The sequence below is a fragment of the Dicentrarchus labrax genome, unplaced genomic scaffold (assembly GCF_905237075.1).
Source record: "Dicentrarchus labrax unplaced genomic scaffold, dlabrax2021, whole genome shotgun sequence".
In the NCBI taxonomy this organism is placed as follows: domain Eukaryota; kingdom Metazoa; phylum Chordata; class Actinopteri; family Moronidae; genus Dicentrarchus; species Dicentrarchus labrax.
In genome coordinates this window covers 161,721-181,863 of record NW_026136954.1, presented here as the reverse complement: position 1 = coordinate 181,863, position 20,143 = coordinate 161,721, and the positions used below count along the sequence as shown (strand labels likewise).

General features: G+C 42.7%; 1 long non-coding RNA gene across 1 annotated transcript; it reads right to left on the bottom strand.

Annotated features, from left to right (window-relative positions):
• Window positions 1-540: 540 nt before the first annotated feature.
• Window positions 541-9,019, bottom strand: LOC127360848 (uncharacterized). Its single transcript, XR_007883946.1, has 2 exons — window positions 8,381-9,019; window positions 541-901 (listed from the first exon to the last, which is right to left on the bottom strand). It is a non-coding gene; the product is annotated as an uncharacterized LOC127360848 (long non-coding RNA).
• Window positions 9,020-20,143: the final 11,124 nt, after the last annotated feature.

The following is a 20,143-nucleotide window of genomic DNA, read 5'->3' as shown; positions in this document are numbered from 1 at the left end:
TTTGACGGCGTCACATTCCCGCCGAGAATGCTGGGAAGTGCAGTCCCAATCACCATAGGGAAGAACGTGCTGCCTCTCAAAAAGGGGGGCATGAGAGATAAACCTTCAACCCCAGTAAACGTCCCTGAGCTGGGGAAGGAGCTAAGAAAGCATCTAAAAGCTGTTTAGTGAATCATCTGTTATAGGGCTGGTTCATGGTTCTTAGCTGGACTGACTTGGTTGCCAAAACCTACAATCTGTTTTACAAGAGCTGAGATAGTCGATGCTTTACTGAAGAAAGTATAACAAAAGGTTCATATTGGTCCATTCATAAATCGCCTTCTCAACAAGCATTAAGGTATAGCTACCAGGAAATATTCAGGGAAAATAAATAAACATAATTATTAATTTGTCTGCTCTTGCAACGGCGAAACTAAGGCATGAATAGTTTAAATCCTCTGGCACTTTTTCCTTATTTTATGCTATAATCTACAATGCCATCAGTTGATTAAAGAAGCATGTAGAGGCACGTGGCTAGCCAAGGCAGATGTCACAGATGCATTTAATTTCAATTCAATTCAATTTTATTTGTATAGCGCCAATTCATAACAGAAGTTATCTCAGGACACTTTTCAAATAGAGCAGGTCTAGACCGAACTATTTAACATTAATTACAGAGACCCAACAGTACCACCATGAGCAAGCACTTGGCGACAAGGGCAAGGAAAAACTGCCTGTTAAAAGGCAGAAACCTAGGACAGATCCTCCGGCTCTAGGTGGGTGGTCGTCTGTCTCGACCAGTTGGGGGGGGAGGGGGAGAGAGAGAGAGAGAGAGAGACAGACAGGTGCACAGCAACAACAGTACTGGCAATGGCAGTCAAGCAGGACCATGGCAGGAGGCTCCACCAGGATCCATGAGAACCTTTAAGTCATGCATTACACCTTCACATTGGCATCTGTTCGGTTTAAATGAAGAGAAATGTACTTCTCAGTTAGGCTCACCTTTGGTTGTTACAGCAGCCCCAGATATTTGATACCTTATCAGACGCTCTCTGCTGGATTCTCTTAAATAACTGCAACTGCTTTCATACTCCATCTCTTAGGCGATTTTCTGTTAGTTGACTATCAATTCAAAATCAGACCATGCATTTTTGCTCTTAAATATACGATCACAGCTAGTCATAAACATATATCAGCTGATTCCTCTAAGCTTCCCATTGGATACCATACACAGTCAGCTGACAGCTCACCTGATTTCCTCAAGCATCCAATTGGCAAACATCATGCATGGCGCCTTATTTAAGCTGCTTTAGCCTGCCTGCCTATCTCTGCTGCTCCTCTACAAGCCTTTTGCACCCACCTCCACCCCAGCTCCTCCTTTTTATGTTGTTTCTAATTAATCAATGTCATTTTCTGATTGCCATTGATGCTTGCTCTGTTCTGTACCCTGGGGGGTCTCTGCTGCCGCTCTCCTTGTCTTAAACTTTTCCATGTAGGCACATGGAAGGGCAGGGAGGTGTGCTCTCCCTGACTTAAGGTTTTCCACGTAGGCACGCAGAAGGACAAGGAGGTCCCAGAACAGAGCCATATCACCAAATGTAAATTCTGCTTGGAATATAAGATATTTTGACGAAAGTGGTCCTGACTGAATTACTTTATCTGATTTAAGGACTAAACTTGATAGAACTTCTGAGAATTCAGATATAAAATCAGAGTACGGTCCAGGAGCGCGGTACACTATAACAAATAGAACTAGCTGCAGTGTTTTCCAGTTTGGGTGAGAAAGACTAAGAACAAGGCTTTCAAATGAATTATAATTTAGTTTAGGTTTAGGGTCCATTAAAACGCTCGAATCATATATGGCTGCTACTCCACCTCCTCGGCCAGTGCCTCGAGGAATGTGAGTATTAATATGACTGGGGGGTGGATTCATTTAGGCTAACATACTCCTCGTGGGACAACCAGGTCTCAGTAAGACAAAGTAAATCAATATCATAATCTGATATTAATTCATTCACTAAAACAGCTTTAGAGGACAGAGACCTGATATTTAACAGCCCACATTTCATTCTCTTATTTAGTGCTACTGAGGAGTTAGTTTTAATTTTTATTAGATTTTTATGTTGAACTCCTCTTGTTTTTATTTCTTTAAATAATTTAGGTGGTCGGGGGACAGACACAGTCTCTATGGGGTTTTGGGTGGGTGACTGTTCTAAAGAAAGCGCACAGAAGTGTGTAAGACAGCAGCTCTGCTTCCTGGTCCTTCCTAGTAATGAGATGTACTGAAATGTATATAAGAGAGAGCATTTTGGAAGTCTGGAGAGAACATTCACTGCGTGACCTTCTCTCCATGCTGCATGAATTAAAGTGACTTGATTATCACACCGGCTTGAAAGTTCTTCAGAGACTTAGCACCTCTCAACGTTGAGAAGAATTTCCACTACACAAGTCTCTCAAATGTTTTCATGACTACAGACATCAGGGCGAAGGGGGTGTAGTCATTCAGTCATGAGATGGAGGGTTTCTTTGGGACTGGGATTTTTGTTGAGTGTCTGAAGCAGGAGGGGACTTCACACATCTCCTGTGGTCCTTGTGAAGATGGGGGGACAGCTGGTCAGCGCAGACTTATAGACAGGAGGGTGAGATGCCGTCTGGACCTGGTGCCTTCCTGGTCTTCTATCTCCTGAAGAGCTGGTACACATCACTAACCCTAACCCTAAGACAAGACATCTGCTGACACAGTGACTACGTGTCCATTAACACGTTGTTAGTGTGAGTTAGTCTTACAGCTCGTTTGTGTGTGCGTGTGTGTGCGTGTGTGTGTTTGGCAGAAACCAAAGGTCAAGAGGTCACGGCGTAAACGATGGCAGGGCCTCGTCGAGTGACGTTTCTGTGCCCTGCTCGGCCGTGCGAAGGGCTAGACACCTGCGACCGCATCTGACTGAAAACTGACATCCCCCCAATAGTGGGGCTCAATTTTTGTGACTCTGGCACCACAGGAAGTGCCTCAAATTTGGCTGTGAAAAGCAACTACCCGCTGCACCATTTGTGCTGCAGCTACGGCTGGAAGCACATGTGCTGCCCGACTCCACATCTCCCGGGGGGAAGGGCGCACAGACTCGGGCTCAGCGCCGTCGGAAAGACGCTAGGCGGCTTTGGTGGGGTACGTCTGCCTCCCGTATCTCTGGTACCTTCCTGTCAAAGGATATTCACCAGAAACGTCCTGCACCGGGGTGCACTCATGTCGATACCCCTTATCCTACAGACCGTGGCTACAGACCGTGGCTCCTGGCCTTAATTTATTCTAACCTCAGGGAGGGACATTTAAAGCCCATATAATGTACAAAGCCACTAAACCACCCTTTTCACTTTCAATCTGTAAAAATGTTTCTTTTTATGATAAAGGACACTTGTGTGTCTTAAACTAATAAAAAAAAATTAAAAAAAACTCCACATGGACTCTGTCTTGACGTGGGGCTTAAGTGTGCATGTCCAGGCACAGACCGGAGGAGTCAAATAGTGACAAGATGCAGAACGGCACCAAACAAACTAAGAAACGAAAGAGCGCCCTGATTCCTGACAAAACTTCTGTGAAGAAGTCCAAGTCGGCCTCCAGTGCAGAGGAGTAGGAGAACTCCCATACTAAACTCCTCTAGCTTGGGCCATGAACAAACAACCTAGCAAGGAGAGTCTCAAGGACAAGGTGAAGGGGATATTTGGGCTGGGACCCCCGAGGCCGCCGAGCAAACAGAATGAAACCAAACCGTCCGAGTTAATCATTAAACTAAACAAAAAAAAAAAAATAACAACAGCCCAACCCCCCCCCTACGGTTTGTGTATGTTCTGTAGCTGTTTAGTAAGGTAGATTGTTAGGTTATGATTGTTCATTGTTCAATAGTAGTAGTTTAATAGATTGTTCAGATAGGTAGATTGTTAGTTAGTTAGTTAGGTTGTTCATCTTTCATTGTTCAATAGTAGTAGTTTAGTAGATTGTTCAATTAGGTAGATTGTTAGGTTAGTTAGATAATTAGTTAATTTGTTTGATCAAGCAGGCAGTGTAAGACCCGATGTGGCATCCTGATTTTTTATTTAAATTTTTTCTTTCATCATACGCAGTGTAAGTCCTGATCATGGCATCTTGTAAGACGTGACTTTTCTTTTGTCTTTTTGTATTTCTGTTCCCATTTAATCCTCCACATGGACTCTGCCTTGACGTGGCGTGGGGGCTAGCGTGCCTCAGTGATCCCAGGGACTCTGCAGATTGAATCTACACAACAGAGCTATTCCTGTCCCTAGGACCACTGAGGACAGACCAAAGAGTCCACAACTCACGTGATACCTGACCTTGTTAGACCTGCTCTATTTGAATTGAATTGAATTGAATTGACCCGTCCAATTTTAATGTGTTGGCCCAGGACCAAAAGTTCATCTTGATGGTCTTGGACAAGGCCATAGCGAAGGCAACACTGGACCTTAATTATGATTCTACATTCTCTGTGGTCCTGTCATTGACAATGTTTGGCCAAAAAAGCCCTGAGCAAGCAATCTGACATTAGGAAGCAGGTCGTCCGCTTCTTGCCTGCCTCCAGATCCATTCCTTGGTCTCCTCTCATTTATAGGGCTAGACAAGGACCAGACCCATAGAGATGCCTACAAGGAATACATTAAAGCCTGTGAAGCAGAGTTAGTGCCTGTGAGGCCATTCGAGGGCTTTACTAAGAAAAGAAGTTAATGTGTTGTTAGTGGGAGTTACTGTTACTGCTCGTGTGTGTTCTGCGTAAACAAAAAATAAAAAGAATACGAAAAAATCCCACAAAAACAAAGGAGTGAGTGTGATACAGTGTGTGTGTGTGTGTGTGTGTGCGCATTAGAATTAGATTAGTAGTAGTTTAGTTAGGTAGATTGTAATGTTACAATTGTAGAACTGTAGTAGTAGATTGTTCAGTTAGGTAGATTTTTAGATAAGTGACTTATTTAGGTTGTTCATTGTTCATAGCAAAAAATAAATAAAAACCCCAAAAGAAAGTTGTGTGTGTTACTAGAATTAGATTAGTAGTAGTTTAGTTAGGTAGATTGTAATGTTACAATTGTAGAACTTTAGTAGTAGATTGTTCAGTTAGGTAGATTTTTAGATAAGTGACTTATTTAGGTTGTTCATTGTTCATTGTTCATAGCAAAAAATAAATAAAAACCCAAAAAGAAAGTAGTGTGTGTTACTAGAATTAGATTAGTAGTAGTTTAGTTAGGTAGATCGTAATGTTATTGAATTATTCATTGTTCAATAGTAGTAATTTAGTAGATTGTTAGATAAGTGACTTAGGTTGTTCAGTTTTCATAGCAAAAAGAAAAAAAAAAAACCTCCACATGGACTCTGCCTTGACGTGGCATGGAGGCTTGCGTGCCTCTGTGGTCCTGGGAACTGTCTGGGTTGGCCCCACTCAGCAGAGTTTACTCCTGCCTTACCACATAGGAGTAAACTCTGCTGAATGGAGCCAACCCAGACAGTCCCTAGGATCACAGAAGCCAGACCAAAGAGTTCACAACTCACCTGATACCTGAGCATGTTCAGTTATACTTACCATACCCACTCCCACACGGCACATGCTTTGAGGAGTAACTGACAAAAAGACGTGTTGTTATAAACACTAATAACATTTTCAACACTATACCCCCTCCCCCCCTCCTCGTCACTACACATTTTCACAATACTAGTTACTACACATCCCACCAGACTAGATTAGGGCCTCAAAATGTGTCTGTAGTGAACCACTGCACTGACCAACAAGGACACTAAAAAAAAGGTTGTATGAGTAGTCTAACTGGCATGACCTATCGTTAATTGTTACGAACCTTTTTTTGCGGATTGGTTTTCTCTCCTGTGGTCCCCTTCCTGGGAAGTTTGAAACTGTTGGTCTGGCCTCAGGATCACTGAGGTCAGACCAAAGCGTGCACATCTCACCTGATACCTGAGCATGTTCAGTCGGTGCGTGTATGCGGATGTCCAGGCATAAAGCGCAAAATTGAGGAGGCAAACAGTGACCAGATGCAGAACGGCACCAAACAAACAAAAAAACTAAAGAGCGCCCTGACTTCTGTGAAGAAGTACAAGTCGGCCTCCGGTGCAGAGGAGGAGGACAAGGAGGTGTTTGTCCTCCATGATTCAATGCCACATGGAGGGCATTCCAGTGCGAGCTTGCACTGAAGGAGGTGTTTTATGGTCGTCCTCTGTCACCGCTGGACTACAAGCTGAGCGTGTCGCTTGGAACGAGTTCAGTCAGTGACAAGAGCGTGACAAAACAGAGAGGATTTTTTCCTTTGATGCAGCAGGCAGTGTAAGACCCAATGTGGTATCCTGTTTTTTGCTTTGGTTTCCCTTTGATCCAGCAGGCAGTGTAAGACCTGATGTGGCACTCTGAATTTTATTTTCCATTTCCTTTCATCATACGCAGTGTAAGTCCTGCTCATGGCGTCTTGTAAGACATGACTTTTCTTTTGTCTTTTTGTATTTCTGTTCCCATTTTATCCTCCACATGGACTCTGCCTTGTCGTGGCGTGGAGGCTTGCGTGCCTCTGTGGTCCTGGGAACTGTCTGGGTTGGCCCCATTCAGCAGACTTTACTCCTGTCTTACCACACAGGAGTAAACTCTGCTGAATGGAGCCAACCCAGACAGTCCCTAGGATCACTGAGGCCAGACCAAAGAGTCCAATACTCACCAATTGAGACCGGCACCAATCATTATAATTTAAAATTAAAACTAAAAAACGAAAGAGCGCCCGATTCCTGACAGGACTTCTGTGAAGAAGTCCAAGTTGGCCCCCAGTGCAGAGTAGGATGACAAGAAGGTGTTTGTTCTCCACTTTCACGGTCACACACAGACACTTTCTGAAAAGTCCCATACTACCTTCCTCCAGGTTGGGCCATAAATAAACAGCCCAGCAAGGAGAGTCTCAAGGACAAGGTGAATGGGATCTTTGGGCTAGTAAGGTAGATTGTTATGTTATGATTGTTCATTTTTCAATAGTAGTAGTTTAATAGATTGTTCAGTTAGGTTAGTTAGTTATTTAGGTAGTTAGTTAGGTTGTTCATTGTTCATTGTTTAATAGTAGTAGTTTAGTAGATTCAATTAGGTAGATTGTTAGGTTAGTTAGATAATTAGTTAGTTTGATCAAGCAGGCAGTGTAAGACCCGATGTGGCATCCTGAATTTTTATTTCCATTTTTCTTTAATCATACGCAGTGTAAGTCCTGATCATGGCATCTTGTAAGACGTGACTTTTCTTTTGTCTTTTTGTATTTCTGTTCCCATTTAATCCTCCACATGGACTCTGACTTGTCGTGGCGTAGAGGCTTGCGTGCCTCAGTGATCCCAGGGACTCTGCAGATTGAATCTACACAGCAGAGCTATTCCTGCCTTACCAAACAGGAGTAGCTCAGCTAGGTAGAACCAATCTGCAGAATCCCTAGGACCACTGAGGACAGACCAAAGAGTCCACAACTCACCTGATACCTGACCTTGTCCAGTTATACTTACCTTATACACTCCCACACTTGGCGAGGGAACCAAAAAAGTCAAAATACAAACTTGCCCAAATCGACTCAAAATGTGCTCCTACACACCTTCTGAAAAAAAGGTCAAGAGGTCACGGTGTAAACGATGGCAGGGCCTCGTCGAGAAATGTTTCTGGGCCCTGCTCGGCCATGTGAAGGGCTAGACACCTGGCTACGGCCTGCACCACATATGGCGGTGCTCCAGATCTGAGCGCCACATACGGCGGTGCTCCAGATCTGAGCGCCACGGCTGCAGCCGACGTGTCTCAGGATGAAATTCTTCATTTGATAGTTTACCTTCCCACAAAATGTACTATATATTCCCATTTGACCTTTGACCTCGCCTCATCTTAAACGCTCTGCCTGTCTGTGTCTCCCTGTGACTGACTGCCTGTGTCTCCCTGTGACTGCCTGCCTGCCTGTCTGCCTGTCTTTTGCCTGACCCTAACAATTCAATTCAATTCAATTCAATTTTATTTGTATAGCGCCAATTCATAACAGAAGTTATCTCAGGACACTTTTCAAATAGAGCAGGTCTAGACCAAACTCTTTAACATTAATTACAGAGACCCAACAGTACCACCATGAGCAAGCACTTGGCAACAAGGGCAAGGAAAAACTGCCTGTTAAAAGGCAGAAACCTAGGACAGATCCTCCGGCTCTAGGTGGGTGGTCGTCTGTCTCGACCAGTTGGGGTGAGAGAGAGAGAGGCAGAGAGAGAGAGAGCGAGAGAGAGAGGCAGAGAGAGAAAGAGCGAGAGACAGACAGACAGACAGGTGCACAGCAACAACAGTATTGGCAATGGCAGTCAAGCAGGACCATGGCAGGAGGCTCCACCAGGATCCATGAGAACCTGCGAGACGAGAAAGCACAAGAACTCCGGGGAAGAAGTGGAGTTAGTAACATGCATTAATGGGACATAAATGAGTGCATAAAGAGAGAGGAAGGGAGGAGCTCAGTGCACCATGGGAAATCCCCCGATAGTCTAGGCCTATAGCAACATAACTAAGGGATGGTTCAGGACTCACCTGATCCAGCCCTAACTATAAGCTTTATCAAAGAGGAATGTCTTAAGCCTACTCTTGAATGTGGTTAGGGTGTCTGCCTCCCGAACCACAACTGGAAGCTGGTTCCACAGGAGAGGAGCTTGGTAACTGAAGGCTCTGGCTCCTGTTCTACTTTTAGAGACTATAGGAACCACAAGTAGCCCAGCATTCAGAGAACGTAGTGTTCTAGTGGGGTAATAGGGTACTATGAGCTCTTTAAGATATGATGGGGCCTGATCATGAAGAGCTTTATAGGTAAGGAGGAGGATTTTAAATTCAATTCTACATTTTACAGGGAGCCAATGCAGAGAAGCTAGTACAGGAGAGATGTGATCTCTTTTTCTAGTTCCTGTCAGTACTCGTGCTGCAGCGTTCTGAATTAATTGGAGCGTTTTAATGGACTTATTGGGGCAACCTGATAATAAAGAGTTGCAGTAATCCAGCCTTGAAGTAACAAATGCTTCAAGGCTGGGTTCCTCCTGTTAATGTGGTGAGGGTAGACACCCTCACCACATTAGTCCACTAGTCCCCTTGCTCTAACCGTAACCCCTGACCTTTGAGCCCCAGTTTCATTCCTTCTCAATTAATAATTGGAGAAAAACTCACACATGTACGTATGTATAGATATAAATATCACAAATTCAACACGTATCAAATAGACTTTTAATCAGGAATCCCATTTGTAACATCAATTGAGTGAAAAACAAAGCTAAAACAATATACACAGTGGAAACATAGTTGGCACCGGGCAATGAAATTCTTCATTTGCTAGTCTCCCTTCACACAAAATATACTTGGAAAGAAACAGAGATATAAGTTCCCAATTGACCTTTGACCTTGCCTCATCTTAAACGCTCTGCCTGTCTGTGTCTCCCTGTGACTGCCTGCCTGCCTGTCTTTTTTTCCACCCCCTCTGTAGCCACTGATGGGAACTGCACCCGCCACACTTTGGATTTCTCTGTGTAAAGCCGCTACGACTGAAGCGCATGTGATTCCCGCCCGTCTGTTCTGCCATTCTCTGGCTTTGTCCGTAAGACAAGACATCTGCTGACACAGTGACTACGTGTCCATTAACACGTTGTTAGTGTGAGTTAGTCTTACTGCTCGTGTGTGCGTGTGTGTGCGTGTGTGTGCGTGTGTGTGTTTGGCAGAAACCAAAGGTCGAGAGGTCACGGCGTAAACGATGGCAGGGCCTCGTCGAGTGACGTTTCTGGGCCCTGCTCGGCCGTACGAAGGGCTAGACACCTGCGACCGCTTCTGACTGAAAACTGACATCCCCCCAATAGTGGGGCTCAATTTTTGTGGCTCTGGCACCACAGGAAGTGCCTCAAATTTGGCTGTGAAAAGCCGCTACCCGCTGCACCATTTGTGCTGCGGCTACGGCTGGAAGCACATGTGCTGCCCGACTCCACTTCTCCCGGGGTGGAGAGGCGCACGGACTCGGGCTTGGTGCCGTCGGAAAGACGCTAGGCGGCTTTGGTGGGGTATGTCTGCCTCCCATATCTCTGGCACCTTCCCCGTCAAAAGGTATTCACCGGAAACGTCCTGCACCGGGGTGCACTCATGTCGATACCCCTTATCCTACAGACCGTGGCTACAGGCCGTGGCTCCTGGCCTTAATTTATTCTAACCTCAGGGAGGGACATTTAAAGCCCATATAATGTACAAAGCCACTAAGCCACCCTTTTCACTTTCAATCTGTAAAAAATTTTCCTTTTATGATAAAGGACACTTGTGTGTCTTAAACTAATAAAAAAATTTAAAAAAAAACTCCACATGGACTTAAGTGTGCATGTCCAGGCACAGACCGCAAAACTGAGGAGTCAAATAGTGACAAGATGCAGAACGGCACCAAACAAACTAAAAAACGAAAGAGCGCCCTGATCCCTGACACAACTTCTGTGAAGAAGTCCAAGTCGGCCTCCAGTGCAGAGGAGGAGGACAACTCCCATACTACCCTCCTCCAGGTTGGGCCATAAACAAAAATCAAGCAAGGAGAGTCTCAAGGACAAGGTGAAGGGGATTTTTGGACCGGGACCCCCGAGGCCACCGAGCACACCAAATGAAACGAAAACTTCCACGTTCATGGTCGCAAGAATTACGAAATGTTGAAAAAAAATCAATCATGGTCTGAAGTTGCTGAACAAAGAAAGCAAATCCAAGACCAAGGTGTCGGTGAAGCAGGAGTTCGCTCTGCCTTCAAGCGGAAAGAAACTCCTGCGGAAAGAAAATCCTGCAAAGAGGAGAGAGCAGTGACAGCGACTGAGAGGCTTGTTGCTGTCCCTCCTCCAGCTTGGGCCATGAACAAACAACCTAGCAAGGAGAGTCTCAAGGACAAGGTGAAGGGGATCTTTGGGCTGGGACCCCCAAGGCCACCGAGCAAACAGAATGAAACCAAACCGTCCGAGTTTATCCCCCCCTCCCACCCCGCCCCCCCACCCCATGGCCTCTGTCTCTCAGGTCTGTGTTATTAATGCTGATCCCACTCACTTGAGTCCCTTCCCTCTTGAGCGGGGTCCCTTCATGTCTGGGACACCAAAGCAAGTTATTGTTACTGTTTGTGTATGTTCTGTAGCTGTTTAGTAAGGTAGATTGTTAGGTTATGATTGTTCATTGTTCAATAGTAGTAGTTTAATAGATTGTTCAGATAGGTAGATTGTTAAAGATTGTTAGTTAGTTAGGTTGTTCATCTTTCATTGTTCAATAGTAGTAGTTTAGTAGATTGTTCAATTAGGTAGATTGTTAGGTTAGTTAGATAATTAGTTAATTTGTTTGATCAAGCAGGCAGTGTAAGACCCGATGTGGCATCCTGATTTTTTATTTACATTTTTCTTTAATCATGGCATCTTGTAAGACATGACTTTTCTTTTGTCTTTTTGTATTTCTGTTCCCATTTAATCCTCCACATGGACTCTGCCTTGACGTGGCGTGGGGGCTTGTGTGCCTCAGTGATCCCAGGGACTCTGCAGATTGATTTTACACAGCAGAGCTATTCCTGTCCCTAGGACCCCTGAGGACAGACCAAAGAGTCCACAACTCACCCGATACCTGACTTTGTTCAGTTATACTTACCTTATACACTCCCCCACTTGGCGTGAGAACCAAAAAAAAAAAAATACAAACCTGTTCCAATCCACTCAAAATGGCCTGAAATGTGCTCCTACACACTTTCTGAAAAGTCCTCACTTGGTTTTCAACATAGCATCCACCCCATTCACAATGAATGGGCGCACGTTCGGTCCAATAACTCCCGAACCGGGCTACCCCACCCAATTCGACCATGGTGAACACGCAGGACTTGACCCTGTGTCTCTACGACCTACGGTTGCTGAGATACAGCAACGTTTCAAAGTTCAAAGTTCAAAATGGCCGTAACTCTTAAACGCAAGGTCCTACCCACTTGGGACCAACATTTATGGAAAAAGCGCCGCCGAAAATGGTGGGGTAGGTCAAGGTCCCAGATTTAACATATTAACCATTCCATGGCAATAGTGACTAGTTTATTTGTTATTATATATTTGTAAATAGTTACCACAGTATTTAATATAATTACAACTTAACTTAACAGAAAAAGGAAAATACTCACGTATAAGTTAATTAAAACACTGGGTTTCTCCTCAGATGGATTTTGGACACACTAGCGACTTTCTTGAGCTCGGTACCGCCAACACTCATGCCATTATTGGCCCCTTTAAGGAACACTTTGAGTTCAAAGACTTCCTTCATGACCCAGAAGTCAAAGTGCCAGTCTTTAGCAGTTGCTATGACTGGGGCAAGGGACTTTGAAGACCAGGGATATGACATCGACAGTCTCTTTATTGAGCTCGAGAGCTTGGAGTCCATAACGGACCGAATTTCATACATCAGACTGCTACATGTGAACCATGTCTCAATAAAGAAACATTTTCACATGCTCAAAAAACATGTGGCAATAGCTGGATCCAGCCAAGCCCAACGCCTTCAGTGGAACAATACATTCAGCCACTGTATTGCACAGACCTCTCTGTGGTACCACGGTACCACCAATCACGTACCAACATTGCAGGCATGGAGTTCACAGACCGCAACCAAGCTGTGGACTTCATAAACAAGGTCAGGGCTAGTTTTACAGTGGAGCTAAGGGATCTAAACCTGAAAGATGGGAGCAGGGACTCAGTCCAAAAGAACAGCTTGTCTAACCCATCCAATTTTAATGTGTTGGCCCAGGACCAAAAGTTCATCTTGGACAAGGCCATAGCGAAGGCAACACTGGACCTTAATTATGATTCTACATTCTCTGTGGTCCTGTAATTGACAATGTTTGGCCGAAAAAGCCCTGAGCAAGCAATCTGACATTAGGAAGCAGGTCGTCCGTCTCTTGCCTGTCTCCAAATCCATTCCTGGGTCTCCCAAGGAGCTCTCATTTATAAGGCTAGACAAGGACCAGACCCATAGAGATGCCTACAAGGAATACATTAAAGCCTGTGAAGCAGAGTTAGTGCCTGTGAGGCCATTCGAGGGCTTTACTAAGAAAAGAAGAAATCTGCTGAGACAGTGAGTTCCTGTCTGTTAATGTGTTGTTAGTGGGAGTTACTGTTACTGCTCGTGTGTGTTCTGCGTAAACAAAAAATAAAAAGAATACGAAAAAATCCCACAAAAACAAAGGAGTGAGTGTGATACAGTGTGTGTGTGTGCATAAGAATTAGATTAGTAGTAGTTTAGTTAGGTAGATTGTAATGTTACAATTGTAGAACTTTAGTAGTAAATTGTTCAGTTAGGTAGATTTTTAGATAAGTGACTTATTTAGGTTGTTCATTGTTCATTGTTCATAGCAAAAAATAAATAAAAACCCAAAAAGAAAGTAGTGTGTGTTACTAGAATTCGATTAGTAGTAGTTTAGTTAGGTAGATCGGCAGAGAAAGTAACTGTAAGTATTTTTAAGAATGTATGCTTTGTTTTTCATTGTTCATGTAAGGTAATTAGTTAGGTAGGATTGATGCTTTGATTAGCACACAGCAGCTCTGTGATTTCACTGTGTTACTATAGTTACTGAGTCTGTCAGACTTTATGTTATAATACGAGGGACAGTGTGATCGTTAACGCTCGTTAGCCATTAATTAGGTTGGAGCCTGGTGGTTGTTTTTCATGTTGCTTTTTGTGTAGTCCCTGTCTTGAACATGCTAACGTTACTTCAGCTAGCGCTAGCGCTCAGGTGTGTCTGTGTGCTGCTGTATGTAAATGTACCGGAGGTAAAGATAGAGCTACCGTGAGAGAGAAATAGTCAAACTGTGATCAAGCCTCCTTAGAAGCTAACAAAATACAGGGAGTAAGTTATGATGATTATTTTTCATGATGCTTCTTGTGTAACTTTATACTGACGTGCTAACGTTATCTCAGCTAGCGTTAGCTTTGTTGTTCCTCTGCTAGAGCTACAGTGAGAGAGAAGTAGTCAAACTGCAGGGATTCATTAGTTTAGTATTATCGTGTAACTTTGATTAGCACCGAGCAGCTAAGGTTGCTCACTAGGTTGTTTTGTGGAGTCAAACCGCGACCAATAAAAGTTTTCGGATCTGTTTATTTAGCGTTACTGAAGTACTGCTATTACTGACGATATAAGTGTAGGTCCAGTGTAACATCCTATACTCATATAATCTCCTATTGTATTATAAACACTGAGGCTCAAATGTCTGTTATTGCACCGGGAACTTATTACAACGTCAGTTACAGTCAGTAAATGTCCTGTGTGTGTATCTGCTGCCATTAGATAGCTTATTTTATAACATAGGACTACTGTGAGCCACAATGAGCTGTTGTACTGTATTATATTATACTGTATATTATATGCTGCTTTACAAGTAACACTGAATCTGCCATGTCCTACAGGTGACCTGATGAAGCTCAGGTGTTCCTGGACCCATCAGAGGACAGAGACAGCTGCAGCTTCAGGACAGTCTATTGTTAGGGATAAATATTTCAATAGCAATACAAGTGCTGTATTATATCAGAAAAAGTGAGTGTTTTTATATTACTTAACATAAGTGTTATGATGCGCTCCCTCACAGAATAATTGTTTGCACATTAAGTGCGTGGTTTGGTTACACATAGGTTGTTGTTGTTAAAGGCTGCACACACAGGGTATAACCGTCAGCATGCTCTTATTGTGAAGGGAGTTAACAGTCAGGAGAGGCAGCACAGGGTTCTTCCTCCCCAGGTTGCTGACCCCTTCCGATTAGAGACAGGAGCAGAGGACAGACATCGAGATGGGCCTATCAGGGGGGAGCTAAGTCTAAACCACGGCTCCTCCCCATCGACACTTCTAGACCAATAAGATAACAGCACATTCTCGTACAAAACTCTCTATACCTGTTAGTTCGGCACTTCTTTTTGGGACGTTGGCTGCAGCAACTCGCTCACTCTTAGAGTCAGTGAACTGTGGTTTTCAGAACAAAGAGAGTCCATGTACATGTTCTTTTAATTCCTCAATGCTCAAATACATTTTCTAAAACGGACTTCCGACTTGGAGTTCTCCTTACTTGCAAATCAACGAACGCGCTAACAATATCCAAAGGATGATGCATCAAGATGAACACTGACTGCAGAGCTCCATTACCAGCTCACACTTAATTATACTAGAAACCACCTTGATGGAGGACATGATGATGATGATGATTTACATAAAAGTTATAGCTTTGTTACTTACAACATGTGTAACTGGAATATGAATGAAACATAGTGTTTTCATTTTAAGAAGAGTTTTGGTCATTTTTAAGTTCAGTAATAAGTGTGGTTTTATATAAATAACATTAAGTTTATTATTTATTAAGTAATAATTAATCTTTCTTTATTATCAGGATATGTACCACAGTCCTTTAAAGTAGCTGTAATTAAACCCCTTCTTAAAAAGCCCACTCTTGACCCAGGGGTTTTAGCCAACTATAGACCGATTTCTAACCTCCCCTTCCTCTCTAAGATTCTGGAGGAAGTAGTCGCCAAAGAGTTCTGTGACTTTCTACATAACAATAGTTTATTTGAGGATTTTCAATCAGGATTTAGAGTTCATCACAGCACAGAGACAGCTCTGGTTAAAGTTAATAATGACCTTCTGATTGCTTCTGACAACTGCTTGTCTCTGTAGTTGTATTATTAGATCTTAGTGCTGCATTTGACACCATTGACCATAATATTCTTTTAGAGAGACTTGAGCATCAAATTGGCATTAAAGGAACCGCACTAAGCTGGTTTAAGTCATATTTATCAGATCGCTCGCAGTTTGTACATGTTAACGATGAATCTTCAATAAATACTACAGTTAGTCATGGAGTTCCACAAGGTTCTGTACTTGGACCAATACTATTTACTTTATATATGCTCCCTTTAGGCAACATTATTAGGAATCACTCCATTAACTTTCACTGTTATGCAGATGATACGCAGTTATATCTATCAATCAAACCCAATGAAATTAATCAATTATCTAAATTACAAACATGTCTTACGGACATAAAATCCTGGATGACCTGCAATTTTCTGATGTTAAACTCAGAAAAAAACGAAATTCTTGTTCTTGGCCCCAAAAACCTTAGAGACACATTGTCTAAAGATATAGTCACTCTAGATGGCATTAACTTGGCCTCTAGCACCACTGTCAGGAATCTTGGAGTTATCTTTGATCAGGATTTGTCATTTAACTCCCACATAAAGCAGACCTCTAGGACTGCCTTCTTTCATTTACGTAATATTACAAAAATTAGACACATCCTATCACAGACAGATGCAGAAAAACTAATCCATGCATTTGTTACTTCAAGGCTGGATTACTGCAACTCTTTATTATCAGGTTGCCCCAATAAGTCCATTAAAACGCTCCAATTAATTCAGAACGCTGTAGCACGAGTACTGACAGGAACTAGAAAAAGAGATCACATCTCTCCTGTACTAGCTTCTCTGCATTGGCTCCCTGTAAAATGTAGAATTGAATTTAAAATCCTCCTCCTTACCTATAAAGCTCTTCATGATCAGGCCCCATCATATCTTAAAGAGCTCATAGTACCCTATTACCCCACTAGAACACTACGTTCTCTGAATGCTGGGCTACTTGTGGTTCCTATAGTCTCTAAAAGTAGAACAGGAGCCAGAGCCTTCAGTTACCAAGCTCCTCTCCTGTGGAACCAGCTTCCAGTTGTGGTTCGGGAGGCAGACACCCTAACCACATTCAAGAGTAGGCTTAAGACATTCCTCTTTGATAAAGCTTATAGTTAGGGCTGGATCAGGTGAGTCCTGAACCATCCCTTAGTTATGCTGCTATAGGCCTAGACTATCGGGGGATTTCCCATGGTGCACTGAGCTCCTCCCTTCCTCTCTCTTTATGCACTCATTCATGTCCCATTAATGCATGTTACTAACTCCACTTCTTCCCCGGAGTTCTTGTGCTTTCTCGTCTCGCAGGTTCTCATGGATCCTGGTGGAGCCTCCTGCCATGGTCCTGCTTGACTGCCATTGCCAATACTGTTGTTGCTGTGCACCTGTCTGTCTGTCTGTTTGTCTCTCTCTCTCTCTCTCTGCCCCTCTCTCTCTCTCTCTCTCTCTCTCTCTCACCACAACTGGTCGAGACAGACGACCACCCACCTAGAGCCGGAGGATCTGTCCTAGGTTTCTGCCTTTTAACAGGCAGTTTTTCCTTGCCCTTGTCGCCAAGTGCTTGCTCATGGTGGTACTGTTGGGTCTCTGTAAATAATGTTATAAGGAGTTCGGTCTAGACCTGCTCTATTTGAAAAGTGTCCTGAGATAACTTCTGTTATGAATTGGCGCTATACAAATAAAATTGAATTGAATTGAATTGAATTGTATATAGCATGTAGCTTCAGAGATCTTTTCTGTCATACATATGCACATTTTGTCAGAATGCAAATATGTCCACTGGAATACCTGAATGTAAGAATACTAGTGATGAAATGTGTATTCACTAAAGGGCTGTGCTTAAGTATAAATTTGAGGTACTGGCACTTTTCTTTTATGCTACTTTCTTCTTCTACTGCACTACATCTCAGAGGAAAATATTTTACTTTTTACTTCACTACAATTATTGGACAACTTCAACCTTTAATGCTTTAATTATACTTTACTGATTATACTGAAATAATATTTTACTTGTGATCAGAGTATTTTTACAGTGTAGTATCAGTATTTCTTACTTTGTAAATAGACATGCTTTTAAGTAAAGGATATGATACTTCTTCCACAACTTAAGAATACGCACAGTATATGAAATGCATACCACTCTGTGTTTTTGCCAAGGCCAGGGATGTTCTGTGTCCAGAATGCTATCCATGCACACCGCTTGCTCGTATGGAACGAGATTGTTGTACTCCAATATATAAGATATTATCTATTGTATGTATATCTTCTTGTATTGTCAAGTATCTATCATACATAAGCTTGTATATATATATATATATATATATATATATATATATATATATGACACATGTTTACATTATTACTTTTCATTAATCATTTTATTGTTGTATTTTGTATGTAATTTTGCGCCTCATGTGAGCTGTTATGTCTGTTATTTATGATGTCTTATTTATTCTCCTGTACAGTACTTTGGTCAACTTTGGTTGTTTTAAAGTGCTTAACAAATAAAGTTAGATTGGATTGGATATGCACTGCATTCTCCCAACTGTAATCAGGTGAAACCTGCAGTCACAAGCACATGCACGTTCTTACTTACATCTGTCATGACCAACTGTCCTCCTGCCTTATCTGTGAAAACACAAGGCAAGCACACAAAGTTAAAGAAAGAATAAACTTGAGGCAGAAGCCAATTAAGAAGTTTTCCAATCCTCCCCCACCACCACACTCTACCCACCCCACCCCCCACCACTCTGTTACATAGACAGAAATCCACAAAGTAACACCATAAAGTATGGTATAATAATGTTGAATCTGTATTATACAAGACAAAAGTTAAGTTTTCCTGGTTTTTACACCCGGTTGGGCTGGTTGGAGTTGACGGAGTTGTTTGGAGTTTGGCTGCCCTTTGCCTCACGGACCTGGCAACACTGACCGCAGGCACGATCGAGGCACCTGAAAAATTCTGGGGCGAGGCCAGGCACAGCACTGCACGTTTAACGTTGGGTTATCAAGGTAAGGTTATATCGTCGTTATTAAACCAAAAACTTATGCAAATTATCCCAAAGGTCATAAGCCTAGATTCTCTAGATTGCCAAGAAGTTTATTTTGCCATTTTGTGCAGGACAATAGGATTTTTTCTGCAAAGTCCACGAGGAGTCAGACTTATTATATGTTATATAGAAGTATTAAAACAATATATCAAGGCAAAAAACGATAAGAAAGCATCAATTAATGACGTTTATTGACTTACATAACATGTTTGGGTTTTTTTTTCTTAATTTTTTGCGTAGGCCTAAGCCACGGCACGCGACGTAGGGTTTTCGTATAGATAATGTATGGCGATTGGCGAATCGATGATTCCATGATTAAAAACCACATTGTCATCTAGCAGACAGGCTCTCAGTGATGTATATAATATGTCGCAGAATAATGCCTGTATCTTGAATTCTATTGTTTGACCCCTGATGGACTTTTGACTGCAGGCAGGACTTATGGACCTTAAGGCCTCCCTGCTAATTGACATGAAAGGAGCTGCCTTGGACTCCTGACTTTAGGGCACATTTTGGGGGCCTTCCTGGGGGATTACCATTAAATTATTAAAAAACCTTAAAACCACAACAAGCTAGACAGCTTTATCATTCAAGCTAGTCAGATAGCAATCAGCATCATTGTAGATTTAACTGTCACTTTTTTGTCATGGCAGAGTGTGGCCTTGTTCATCAGTTTGAGAAGTTTTGGAGTTTGAGACAAAAATGAGTAGACAAGGGGGTTATCTTGGAAGACTAGGCACCCACATTGAGATTTTCCACCTCATGAAGTGTTGTAACTACCTCAGAGTGATGAGGGACAATTGGAGCGTGTAGCTGGCATCGTATTGAACAAACGTTTCAACACAAGTGGACTTATTTATAGGAAATGGTCCAGTTTGAATGCCTGGAATGAATGCAACACTGTAAAGTTTATTATTGTGCCTTGCAAAGCAAGCACAATACTACTCTTCCCCATACTTACTTTTCTTATTATTCTTCCGTATGTTTTTCAAAAAAGGTGTCAAAACGTGCGGCTCGGTGAGGACATTAGTGCCATGACTTTTCTAAGCGTTTCACCAAACGGTTAACCAATAATTCGCCAAAAACCAGGCCAAAAAATGAATGGGTGTGTATTGCGAGAATCTTCAGAGTGCGTGACATCATCGCTAGAGTGTGAGGAGAGCGAAACATTTGTCGAAAAATAAATTTGTAAACTGCTCTCAAGGCCACAGATGTCACTCTACAGAAATAATTTATTGATAGAAAGATAGGTAAATCCGTTGGGGTCGCAGTGATACCACCGCTGAAGCTGTCAGACAAATAGTTTTGGCGGGAGACGCACTGATGCGCCAGCAACTCCCTCTCAAGGTCCCATCTAGTCCCATGTTAAATGCAGAGGAGAAATTTTTAAAGGAGCTCGTTGAA